At 39.7% G+C, this 13,776-nt stretch overlaps 1 long non-coding RNA gene across 2 annotated transcripts in view; it reads right to left on the minus strand.

Annotated features, from left to right (window-relative positions):
- The window catches only part of LOC140521534 (uncharacterized), a 98,207-nt gene that overhangs the window by 27,166 nt on the left and 57,265 nt on the right, over positions 1 to 13,776 (minus strand). The window contains exon 3 of one of the 2 annotated variants that reach the window (XR_011972966.1): positions 13,124 to 13,314. The exons of the other annotated variant lie outside the window; for it this stretch is intronic. This is a non-coding gene — a long non-coding RNA (uncharacterized lncRNA). The remainder of the gene's footprint in view (positions 1 to 13,123; positions 13,315 to 13,776) is intronic. 2 annotated transcript variants of the gene reach the window in all.

Genomic DNA, 13,776 nt, shown 5'->3' on the forward strand with positions numbered 1-13,776 from the left:
TGAGGAAAGAGTTTTGAAGTAAGGAAGACATGAGTTTGATCTCTGCTTCTGACACTCCCTGTTGTATCATCACAAGCAAGTTAAACTCTCTGGGCCTTGGTTCCTTCATCTGTAAAATGGGAATAATATCTGTAACACCTTTCTCATAGGCAGGCTAGGCTTAAATTAGATGTTCACAAAATTCCATAGAAATGTCAGTCATTATTGTAGTGGGGTTTGGGGGTAAACAGCAGGCACCTCTGGTTTGCTCTGTCAAGAGCAAATCTCATAGAGGGTTGATCTTATGCCTTGACCTCTTCTTCTAGCTGGCTCAGTGCTCAAAGACTTGTCACCATTGGATGATGCAACAAACCCCAATGTCCCTTGGTGTTCCACCTGTGATGTCTTAAGGGGACTGGAAAGGAAGGCTGTGTCAAGGCTGTATCAGAGAAGAGTGGCCACCAAAGCAACATGAACAACCCTTTCTGTGGACCTCAGTGGGACTGACCCCATCCTTCAGACAATTCAGGAGAGATACAGATCCCTGGAACTGCTTTGTCTGTCCCCTTGGAAATGATGTGACTTTGGAGCAGCAAGTTCAAGCTGAAAGGTGACAGAGAATGTCTAATTGATTCCTATGGTTTTTCACTTTCTCCTTCCATAGTGGAAGTTGTACCCATTTCTCTATGGAGGCTGGGAATTATCTTATTGCTTGATCTCCTCCCAGTGACAGCAGGATGAACTGAGAACAATGCCAAATGTGTGTTGAGGTATGGGCTCAGCACTAACACTATCTTCAGTAGCTAGGGATGTGGTGTCACCAGTAGAAGGAACTAGTCCCAGTGGATATGTTATTAGTCATTGAGTACAATTACTTCTAATTGCTATGGGTATGATGGGAGCTGAAGGAATTTATTCACTCTAACCTAAAAATCAAAGCAAGCCTAGGGAGAATTCCTGTGGAGAGATAGGGAGATTGAAAAAGGTCTTGACCTATGGGACATTCTTCTATGGTAGTCAAGTGTGACTATGAACCTAACAAAGTAGCTGAACTGTGTTGGTTAGCTATAGGGATGGGTAGTCTTACAAAACAGCAGTAACACTTCTTTTGAGGAAAAAGATGCCACAATGGCAGAACACAGTGGGAAAGAAGTAGCTCAGGAGCTACTTGGTAAAAAAAAAAAAAAGTGTCCCAGAAGCCGCTCTTTGGGGAAAGAAGAAGGGATAGCTTGAGTCAGGAAGGACTAGCTACTACAGTGGGAATGGAACTGAAATGAAACACAGTCAACATCAGTGAGACAGAACCAGCTGCAAAGAGGTGGAGCCATAAGAAGTAGTCCAGCTAAGGCTCAACCCTAGGGTTGGGAGTTCTTTGGGGAATATACCCTCTCCCACTGGTAGCAAGGGAATCAGTGGAAGACTGTATCTCCCTTTGTGAGTAGGGGATTCTCCCTCATTGTTTGCTTTGCTATTCTGTCCTAATTAAAGGCTTTAATAGTTGCTTTATAATCCCTGTTCTAGTAGAAAGTTTTCTGGACAGATGGTCAGCCCATATCTACGTAATTACGATTATCCCAAACACTGGACCCTGAATCTGGGGAGTACTGCATTGGAATCTGGATTAAATGTTTCACTTTAAAACTTTGAATTTACTTTAAATACATATGTATATGTTTATGTAATATATATTTTGTGTATGATATATAATTTATATATAATGTATATGTATGTTTATATAATTTTATATATGTAGTTTTGCTTTAAATATGTCAGTATATATGTGTGTGTGCACATACATATATGTGTATATATATGTACATATATGCATATAATCGTGACATCATCTGCTGGTCTGCTAACTTGGTTCACCCGTTATTCAGATAAGACAATTATCAATCAGAAATTGTCCACACTTAGTTCTATTAGTGTCCGTTAGATATTGGCTGAGGGCTCAGATCTAGGTACTCATTTCCAAAATATACCACATTAAGTCCAGGAATCCATGGGAATTCCAGAGTGGTGTGAAAAACACAGAAGACACATTCTTCATTCATTTGATTTTTTTTGTATTGATGACTAATAATAATGGTAAAGATTTATAAAACACTTTAAAATTTGCAAAGTCCATTACATATATTATCTCATTTGATCCTCATGACAACCCTGGGCGATAAGAGCTATTATCACTCTCCTTTTGCATTTTAAGAAACTAGGATTGAGAGAGTCACTTACCTGGGGTCACATAGCTAGGAAGAGACCAAAGCAGGATTCAAACTCAGGTCCACCTGACTCTGAGTCTAGCAGTTTAACTGTTGCTCCCCATTACTGCACAATCATCCTGACATTTTTTGAGCTGTACAGTCAGTCTGTCTATCCACAATCATATAGTAGCTTTTCTGTTTTATTGCTTTAAGTCATTAGTGTTGCGTAATAATATTGGCACATCAAGATCTTGTATATATAGTGCAAAGAGATCCTTTGTCAATGTTCCCATGAGTCACGGTTGTTGAGCTCATAATAGCAAAACATATGTTCTCGCAAGGACTGAGTCATGTACCTTAGCCCTACTTAAAGTGACAGAAAGTTTGAAATCATAAAAATTCCAAAAGACTAGCCTTACTTTGATTTTTTTTTTCCTGCAAAAGTGCCACTCTTATGTTTCATTATGGTGTGGAATTGATCGTGGTTTTCAGAAGGATGCAAGCATTCACAAGTTCTACCATTCTAGGAGGGGAATATGGCTCCAACAACCGATTTTGTCTATTTTCCAAGGAAAGCTAGGCTAGCTACTGGGCAATGGGTTCTTCGGCCATATCAACCAACAAAACATAAAAATGTGAGATAGCTTTCTCATCTAGTAGCCTGCTTCCCTTCCCACAGTGATGGTGGAGGAAAAATAGAAAAGGGGAGGAGAGGATGCTAAAAATCCCATTTAGGCTACTCTGAGATCTTTGTTCAGTGACCAATGAATGGGTATTCTACTGGAGGAACTGAAATATATCAATATTGACATTCTCACTATAAATAAAACTAGAAGCTATCAGAGGTTGCAGTCAAATGGAAAGGAAAGATGACTCAGGTTCCCCTTGGAATTGGCCAAGTTGATTTTGCCATGCTCCCCAAATCCCCAATAAACATTATTTCATAGGATGCTTGGTTATCTCATGTTATAGTCCTTGTAATGAGTATAAGAAAAAGAACATCATGAAGATAAGTGCAACTTATGCACCAAGATCTGTTACCAAGGATGAGAAGTCAGAAAAATCTGATGAAGAACTGATTCAGTCACTTTAACGTAAATCATCATGTATTTTGTTACTTCCTAAATCTGACACAATGAACACAGGGGAGAATGGTGGAAAACACATTAGGAAATAAGGCACATAATTGAGAAACAAAGTGGCCAGGGTCTTAGAGATAATGTAGAAGCTCCCCACCCACATACCATGAATACTTTCTTCAAAAAGATTCAGGACTCTTGAGTCTATTAAGCACTGAACAACATGGCCAAAAAATGGAATTGATTCTGTTAGCAGACAAGAAACGGCTGGATGTCAATTTAGGAGACCCTTCCAAACTGGGTGCCTCTTTGATTAGATAATTGACTTGTTGGAGCAAAGATCAAAATTTACAATAAATTGGAAGAGATCGTAAAAAAGAGAAATAACAGTGAAAAATCAAAATGACTTCTGCCTAACTTATTTAAATTAGAGAGTCATGCCCACCTAAATGGAATGTAGATGAAGGAACAGACCTCAACATGGACTATCACCATTTCCTACAAAAATTTAGCTGATGTTAAAGCAATTAACATAACAAGGATGCTAAAAGAGTCTAGATACAGCCTGAGCCAAGAATTATTTGATCTGCTTGCCAAGCACAGAGATATTGCAGCCAGGGGTGGCACTGTTATAGAACTTAAAGTCATTTGTAAAATTGTACAGAAGAGCATGTTAGAAAAAGATGAACAGTGTCGCTTCATACAATAGCAAGAAACAAGGGAGAGGAAATAAACCCAAGTTAAAGAAAAGTTGACAGAAGACACAGCTAAATCAAAATATACCAATAGTATTTAATGATAAAACAGGAAGGAGGAAAACAACCATTCAAAAATGAGGGGGAGAAATCTATCAGGATTTCTCTGTCAATGACAGTAGGACCACTACATTTGGGCATAAAGTCACAGTCCCTGATGAACATGACGAAATAGAGCTAAAGAAAACAAAAATGAGAAGTAATGGGATTAGAGTACATATGGAGGGGTGGTCTTTTGGAGACTAAGGTATGGGAAAGTTGATTCTCAAGATATCAGAAGAGGCCTAAAGAGATGAAATGTTCTGTCCAATGTCATACAGAGCTGAGATGTGATCCCAGTTTGTCCAACTGCAAAGTCAATGGGGCAAATTTACAAGAAAATTATTGGCCAGGAAATGCATGTAACCCCTCCAATATCTTAGCCTCCCATTTCCCAAGCTTTCCAACTATGATGACCTACTCTTTTATTCCACCTCAGTCACACAGGTATAGTCACAACCTTAATCTCACCATCACCACAAATGTTCCGATTCCATGATTCAGAAGTCTGAAATTCTTTTATCTGACCATAAATTCCCATCATTCCTTCATTCCTATCTTCCTAACCTTCACCATGGATCCTATTCTTTCTCCCTTCAATACTCTCAGTCTCCCACTCTTCCCCTCAGTATTCTCATGGGCCATCACCCCTTGTATGGCTTCACTTTCCTCCTTTCCTAACTTTTAGTAAATCACTTCGGTTTAATACCATCATCTACCCTTGAAACCTTTGTCCTATAATTGCTCATATTTTGCCAAATTCCAGTCCTGGATAACTCCTACCATCCACCTAATGGGCTGATGAATAGGTCCACTCAGTGTGTTGGTCCACTTCAGTGTTCTGATATATAATCACAACTGGTCCCTTGGTGAAACAAGGCAATCTTTTTATTCTCCCTAACTGATACTCTATCACATTACTCACAAGTTATTTTAAACGTTTTCTTTTCTTCTGAAGCATCTCACATCATCCATCCACCACCTTTAGATGCAGAGTATTATGCTTCATACTTAATTGACAACATAGGTCAATCACTCAAAACTCCTTCCATACTATAGATCTCAAAATCCCTTGACATAGTCCTAGATTCTCCTCTTCTTTACTCCAGACTGATAAAGAAATGGTCTTTTTTCATTCCAAGGCTAAGCCCTCTATGTAAATTCTTGATCCCTTCTCCTTCTGTCTACTCTGGGATTGCCCCACAGCCATCACCCCCTCTCACAGTCTTTAATCTCTTCCTACCTACTGGATCATTTCTTGACTGGCTATGAACATAACCAAACCTATCCCCATCCTTTAAAAACTCTGCTTGATGCTGCTGCCTTTTCAAGATGTTTTTTATATCTCTAAACATCCTTCCACAGACAGACCCCTAGAAAAGGCTGTCCACACTTGCAGCTTCTACTCTCTCTGGTCACTTTTCACCTGTTTGTAGAGATCTGGCCTCTGACCTCACCATTCAAATGAGGCTGTTCTATCCAGAGTTATCAGTAAACTCTGAATCTTAAATCTCAATGTCCCTTTCTCACCTTCATCCTCCTTGACTACTTTGAAGCATTTGATGTTGTTGAGTCTCCTTTTCTCCTCAATACCTTCTCTCCTCTGGGTTTTCATGTCCTCTGTTGGGTCTCCCATTTATCCGACTGCTCCTTTGTTTCCATGGGTAGGTAACTATTCATATCCCATAGGATCATAGATTTAGGGCAAGGAGGCAATTAAAGGTCATTGAGTCCAATCTCCTCATTTTACAGATGAGGAAACTGAAACTTGGAAAGGTTGGGTGTTCACACAGCTTTTAAGTGTCTGAAGTAGACTTTAAACCCAGTTCTTCTTGACTGTCCCATACCACGCTACCTTAAGTCTCTATCCTGGATTGTCTTCTCTTCTCTTTGTTGTTCAGTCATTTGTGGGGTTTGGGTCAAAGGACTGCCTTGTTACACTGACGGACCAGCAGAGATCGCCATTTCCTTCTCCAGCTCATTTTATAGATGAGGAAACTGAGTTAAGTAACTGGTCCAAAGTCACACACTGGTAAGTGTTTAAGGTTATATTTGAACTCAGGGATATGAGTCTTTCTGACTCCGGGCTTAGCACTCTACACATTGTACCACGTTACCTCCCCCTCAAAGCCTCACCTTGCTTAAAATTCTCTATTTCTGTTATGGGCATTATCATCCTTTCATTCACCCAGATTTTCAACTTTGACATCATCCTTAACTATTCACTCCATCTCTCCCTACAAATCCAGTGGCCAAATGTCAGTGGCAATTCTGCCTCCCTGACAGCTCTCACGTTCATCCCTTTCTCTCCACTCACACCCCCCATCCTTATTCAGACCCTCACCACCTTTCATATAGAGTGCAGTTATCCCTTCCACATCCCTCAGGTTAGGGGTGCAATGCCCCTGTGATCTAGAAAATCTGCATAAAAATTTTTAGCCTTCCCTTTGTACCAGAGAAGTCTGAATTTTTTTTCTTTTTCTTTTACAGGATGTTTGCAGTAGCCTATTATAAAATTTGGATTGATATTATATGGTACTATACATATATTTTATACATTTCTGAGTTTCTAAACATTTTATGTATCATCTGCCAGCCTTTGTGTGTTGTCTATGGCTTCTACAAAACTCCCCCCAAATTTCCATTTAACTTCTTTTGCTGACCTGTAATATATCAAAACCATGATGGGGAAAGTTGCAACGTAGAAGGGATAACTATATTATAATAGCCTTCCTGCCTCAAGTCACTCTCTCCTCATAGCTACCAAAGTGATATCTCTAAAGCACAGGTCTGAAAATGTCACCTCTCTACTCAGTGAACTTTAGCAAATCCCTAATATCTCAAGGACCAAACATTAGCTCCTCTGTTTGGCATTTAAGGCCCTTTGCAACTTCATTATGCATTCATCCCTTTCATTCCCTCTTCACTCCAGGCAAACTGGAAGTCTTGCTTCCTTACACATTACAATCCATCTCCCATCTCTGTCTTTGCAAAGGCCACCCCCACACCTGGAATGTACTACCTCCTAACTGCTACCTCTTCTAATACCTGATTTCTTTCCCAGTTTAATACTGAACCCACCTTGCACATGAAATTGTTCCTGATCCCATGAATGCTAGTGTCTCCTGTCAAAAAAAAAATTGCTTTGTATTTTTATGCATGCATGCCATGTTCTTCTACTTGAGGCCAGGGATTGTTTCATTCTGCCTTTGTATTTCATAGTTCCTGGAACATAGGAGGTACTAAATAAATGTTCTCAATTTATTGAATCAGAGAGGAATGCAAGTAGTGAACATATGGCTAGGGACAGGTGTGGGTGTGGGATGTGTAGCCTGGTCAACTCATTCCTCCAAGGTGTCTTTCTTTGAATTTCCTTGTCACCATAGTAACTTTCTATAGTCAGGACCTTTTTTTATTGGTTGCTCATTTTCCCAGCCTACTTCTTGACTTTTATCTCTTTATTAAAGTTGGACTCTGCTCCTGGGGAGGAAGGACATCCAAGCTTCAGGTATTTTGTGGAGCTTTTTTCAAAGTTAATCCTGAGGATCTGCAAGTTTTCGGTTCTTCCAAGATGATATGATCCAAGGAGAGGTGTGTGTTTTCCTGCTCTGTGCTCTCTTCTATGAGGGACCACAAATACTCTTTTCTGCCTTGGAACTGTGATAAGGGTCCCTGCTCCAGGGTGGCTTCAAGTTCTGGTGTGCTAGTGCTCCTCCTAGCCCTGGGACTACAACCCAGGACCAGAACCCAAATCCACTTATGGCTAATGTAACAGAATTCTGACCTCAGCATCCTCAGTAATCTTCTTCTGACCAGTTGTCCAACCTCCTTCCTGTCTGTGGACTGAGAACTCTGGAAGCCACCACTGTCACCTCTGTAAGTTGGCTTTCTTGGTTAGACTCTTCTCTGCCTACAACATTCATGCTTGTTCCCTGGTAAAGCCAAGCTGTCCTTTAGGCATGTCATCAGGTTATGTACGAGCTGGTGTGTCTCCTTAGCTGAAGTCTTCTGCTGCTTTGTTCTCCCTGCTATGCTAATCTCTGCTGTCATCTACTGGCATCTCCGCTGAATTTCAGCTGCTGGAACCTCACATCTTTTATTTTATAGCCACATAGCTTTTTCCAGCAGTTTTGTGATTCCAGACCCCAGCCAGCCATGAGTAGCCAGCTAGCTGGAGAAACCCTTAGATCTGTAAGTCTTTCTTTTGACCTGAATTTCTCTCATGCTGCTTAGGTTCTCTCAGTAAAGTTTTATTTGAGTTATAGTCAAATAATTCATTTTTATCTTTGTAATGCCCTTTGGTTACTAGTGGGTCCATGAAAAATAATCCTGGGAGCTCTACCTCACCAAACTATAAATGAGCTAAATGGAGTTCCTCCTATTCTCCTTCTTCCTCTTCTTCCTTTTCTCCTTCTCCTTCTTCTTCCTCTTCTTTCTCTCCTCCTCCTCCTCCTCCTCTTTCTTCTTCTCCTTCTCCTTCTTCTTCTCCTTCCCTTCCTCCTTCTCTTCCTTTTCCTTCTCCCTTTTCTTCTTCTAAATATTCTCTCCCTCTAGTCCCTTCCCCATCCATTGAGAAGATAAGCAGTATGGTACCCATTATACATATAAAATCAGTGGAGGTGTTCTGATAATATCCTTTCCAACCATCTTCATACCTCTGAGTGGCTCACCTCTGCCTTTGCACATCACCTCAGGAGGAAGGCTGAAACAGGCAGAGGAGAGCTGATGGTCTTCTAGGGGCTCTGGCTTCCTAAACCCCTTGACACTAGCAACCAAATCCCTGCATCCCCTACACAAGTGTCATAGAAGATTCTTTGATAGACATAGGAGAAATAACCTTGTTGGGTAATACTTTGATTTTTAATATAAATATATAAATAAATATATAATTATATATAATATAGAAATTATATATTATGCATTGTTTATATATCATATACTATACATAGTATATATTATATAAATTATATGAAAAATACAAATAACTATATAAAATGGAGCTGTGTATGCTTGTCAAAATTATCTCCAGTGTCATGGAAGATTTTTTTCGTCTATGCCTATAATTCTACTCGTGTTTTATAACATGTCAAAATGAAATTCCCTTTACAAATGCAGCTAGGTGCTTACTCTACAACTTAACATCTTAGTTGCCTAGCACCTTGAGAGGTTATGTGATTGACCCAGCATCACACAGCTATCATGTCAGAATCAGGACTTGAATCCAGGTCTTCCTTGGTTGTTAATTGATTAAGTGACATTTATGGAAGCGCATCAACAAATTAATCAATAAACATTCATTAGGTGCCTGCTATGTTTTAAGCACTATTCTAAGCAATGGACATAGATATAGGAGATCTATATGACTGGGTAATATGTGGAGGCAGGTCACCTAAACCTTTAAGGTGCTTTCCTCCCACTCTTCTCTGACTCCAAAACCTCTCCTTGTTCCCAGTAAAACCAAACTGCCCTCCAGAGAAGTCATTCAGCTGTAAGTGGTCTCCACTCTGCTGGGGTCAGATTGTTATAAGGTTTCTGACCTGAGGGCAGGTCTCTAACCACAAAGCCACACTACCTCTCTATGGAAGACATCTTCACCTAGTTTCAGTACAGTTTCCAAATAGAAAAGAAATTCCCTATGTATGGAGAGACCCACCAGATGGCTCTGTTTGTAAGTGATCACATGCTGACTGAACCAAGTCCTGGAATGTCTCAGAGACTCCTAAATACAGCCCATAACCATCACACTCCTCGCCAGGGGGATTTCAAACTTTGTCTTCTCTTTGATCTCTTTGTACTGCTTTCCCCCTTCTCTTTCAGCAGAGAAAATAATTTTCCCCTGAGAAAATAAAGGATGTTTCAAGCCTGTTTCCTCTTCCCTCCTAAGCCCCACCTCAAAACCTTTCTACTTGCTCACTTCTTTTCTCATCCTCTGTTCAGTCTCTGAATAGGCAGCAACCCCATCTCCTTACCCAGGACCTTGCCTCCATTTCATCCTATGCCCTCCCATCTTCTCTGGAAGCTTGTCCCTTCAACCAGGCCCTTTGTCTCATTTTCATTTTTTCCCCTTATCCACCAGCTCCTTGTTACTCCATATAAATACACTTTGCTCCACTTGACTCATTCAGGCTATCGTCCTGAATCTCCTTTCCCTTTCATGCCTAACTTCAGGGGAAAAAAAATCAAAACTTTTCTCATAGCTCTATTTCCCAATCATTTCTCAACCCCCCCCCCCCCCATCACCTCTTACCAGGACCATTGAAACAGCTGTCTGAAAGGTCTCTCTGATTCTAGTCTTTCCCCTCCATCATCCATCCTCCGCATAGCTGCCAAATTAACATTCCCAAAATATAGGTATGACAATGTCTTCAAAAAAGAAAAAAGCTTTCATTGGATCTCTATTGCCTCAGGATAAAATACAAACTTTTCAGTCTGACATTTAAAGCCCTCTACAGATTTTCTCCCACCTACTTTCCAAAATTATTTCATATTTCTCCTCTTTGTGTATATGTGAAGCTGACAACTTTGTGTAACTGCCTCACTTAAGTCCAATTCATGCACAAACCAGGATATCCTCATACCCCACAACGTCCTCTTTGAAAATAAAGGACCACCAACAACCACATCCTATGTTCCAGGTGAAATGGTCTCCTGGCTGTTCCTTGAAGTTAAACTAGCACAGTGCCTTGCATATAGTAGGTACATAATAGATGTGTGCTGAACAGAATTGAAAATAATTCGGCCTGTCACCCTAGGACAAATCAAGGGGATGAAAAAATGCTTATGGTCCAGACAATGCCTTTGGATGAAGAAGCCCACAGAGCTGGTCCAATGGCATCTATGTTTTGGGGAAAATGCTACAGTTAGACAATGGTTCTGAGTGCAAACTGGATAGAAGGAAGAAAGCAGGCTGCATTTCATTTGGGAGATGGCTCCAAGCTTTCTCTCAATGACTTCAAGCTTCTTCCTGACATAAAATTCCATTTTTTAACAGAAATATTTCTCTGTGGAAACCATCTGACTGTGAATTGTGAATGATTACTATCTCAAAGACATCAAAATTGTGGGCTGCCCAAAGGGCAACGAAGAGATGGGTGTTGGACGTAATTCTACTACAGAGTATTGCCAACAAGGAATTGCATACCCATGCATTAATTAATTTTTAATTGCATTAAAGATACTAGCAGAAAGATATATGGCCAGAACAGGATTTAGGCCAGTTTTACAGTTACCATTATAACAGATGGGCATCCAGCATGCTATATTGTTAGCTTAAGATTAAGACATTTAGAGTAAGGTCCTTGGTACATTGGGTTGGGCCCCTAGTGGATTCATGGAAGGAAATGGGCAAGACATGCAAAGATGAGCAGGTATGAATGGGTTAAAATCTGTATCACTCAAGACGGTTCCCACCTCAATGGGGTCACAGATCCACGGAAGTAACAATTATAATAATATAGCTAGCGTTCATAGATTTACATTTATATACTTATGTATCATATCTAATCTAATACATTATATCACTTATAAATATCTTAATTATTGCTACATTTTATTTATTTTAATTTAATATATTTATTTATATCATAATAATAGCTTGCATTTATGTAGTGTTTAAGGTTTGCAAAATATTTTACAATTATTATCTCATTCTATCTTCACAAGAGTCTTACGAGGAAGGTGCTGTTATTATCCCTATTTTACAGATGAGAAAACTGAAGTCAGGAAAGATCGAGTTCCTTGCCCCAGGATCACATAGCTGGATTTGAAGTCAGGACTTTGCCTCCTGGCAAAGTACTAATTAAAGTTTTGAAATATGCACAATGAACGTGGTTATGTTTGTGTTTCTGGGTTCCAGCATCCCCCTGGGATGGTTTGTCTGTGTGATACTCTCATACAAAAAGATTTTAAATATTGTGTTTTTGTCCTTGAGTAAGTATGAGTTATGGGTTGAACTCTCTATTCATTCTATCATGTTTGTAACTAACTAGAACCTAAAGTCTTGTTTCAACTCAGTGTCAATAACAGATAAGAGAGAAGAAACATAAGGCTGTTTCTAGAGGGCCTAAATATCCAAGGGTGGGAATAATTATGTTACAAAAGGGACAAAAAAATCCTTGGAAAGGAGAACTTTTGAAAAATGCAGGGGACTAAGCTTTAGAAGCCAGAAGCAGTTACAAAATGAAGTGATTGAGCAAATGTAGCACTGAGTTCAGGCAGGGAGATCCTCCTGGGCAGCGAGGGATGACCAAGGGATGGAACATGGGTTCCTAATCAAGCTCAGAGAGAGCTTCACCTTTCTACTTTTGCCTCTTGCTCTATGGCTACCACTCACTAGTCAACACTAAGAAGTTTGTCTTTGTGGCAAATAAAATTGTTGGGGGTTCTTCCCCCAATATACAATGGGAGTTTAAATTAGAGGAAGAAAAATATTTACTACAAAAGGAAGCAAATTGTGGGCACATTTATGATTCTAGCCTGCCATTCCAGAATCACACAATTTGAGCTGATGAGACCTTGGAGGTTATCTCATCTGGCCACACCTAATGGAAAGAATTCCCACTGTGACATAAATAGTATGGACATCGACAAGTGATGGTTCAGTTTCTGCTTGAAGATGTATCTCCAATGAGGTGTAAACCTCCAGCTCCTGAAATAGCCCCTCCCAATTGGGGACCACTGCTTTGTGAGGAGGTTTTGACTTATGTGAAGCCAGCGTTTGCCTCTTTACACATTTGGTTGTGTGTTCATTTTCCATTCATCAGCAGATAGAAAGGTAAAAGTGACATAGTAGTATTGGCTTTGTCTAAAAAACTGGTAGGGTCACATTAGTTTTACAGGTGTTTTTTATGTGTGTGTGTGTGTGTATACATATACATACACATGTATATAACACAGAGATTTCTTCTAACTGTAAACATATGTGTTACATATAATGTTATATATGTTTATGCATAAATAATTTATTATATTTTTAAAAATTAAATTTTTTTATATTCAATTTTCATATTCAATTCAACTCCATATTCAATTCAATTGTCAGCTGCTATTTTTGCATATACAAGACCTTTACCTCCATGGAAATTATAGCTCCTTTGGATATTTAAAAGAGTAATGGCATCATGGAATTGTGCTACAGCATCCCAACTCGGTGAGCATTCTTCTATGAACATTTCTTGTTAACTGGGGCTCTGCTCTTTCTTCTGATGAAGTTCCCTCTTGCCTGGATCTTCCCCTGTCCTAGCTGCCATAGACGCACTCTTCCTGCATGAACAGAAGTGTTGCTTCAACTGCCTGGTAGAAAGACCAGATTGGGGGAGTTGGTGTCCAATTAATAGAGTTTCTGGGAGGGGACACCAATATGGAAGTCTACTTTGGATCACTGTAAACTGTAAACTTTAAACTGTAAATTGTAAAGGTTGTAAACTCCAGTGACATATGTGAAGTTCCTTGTAATTTCTTAACCTATTATACAACTTTGTTTTTTCACCCTGTGAACCCAATGGCAAACACCTGAATCTGCTAACAGATTTTTACTGTAAGAAAATATTATATTACTCTTCTTACCTGCAGAGTTCTCTTTTGGAGAAGTTAGGCTAGTAGAAATTCTAATGTTATTCTATAAAGGTAAGCCAGGTACTCAGAACCAAAGAGATTTTGGAGGACCAAAATGTGTGCATGACTTACTCTATGCTGACCTGGGCTCCTTGTTCACTGAGACGTACA

This window comes from Notamacropus eugenii, chromosome 1 (genome assembly GCF_028372415.1).
Source record: "Notamacropus eugenii isolate mMacEug1 chromosome 1, mMacEug1.pri_v2, whole genome shotgun sequence".
Lineage (NCBI taxonomy): Eukaryota > Metazoa > Chordata > Mammalia > Diprotodontia > Macropodidae > Notamacropus > Notamacropus eugenii.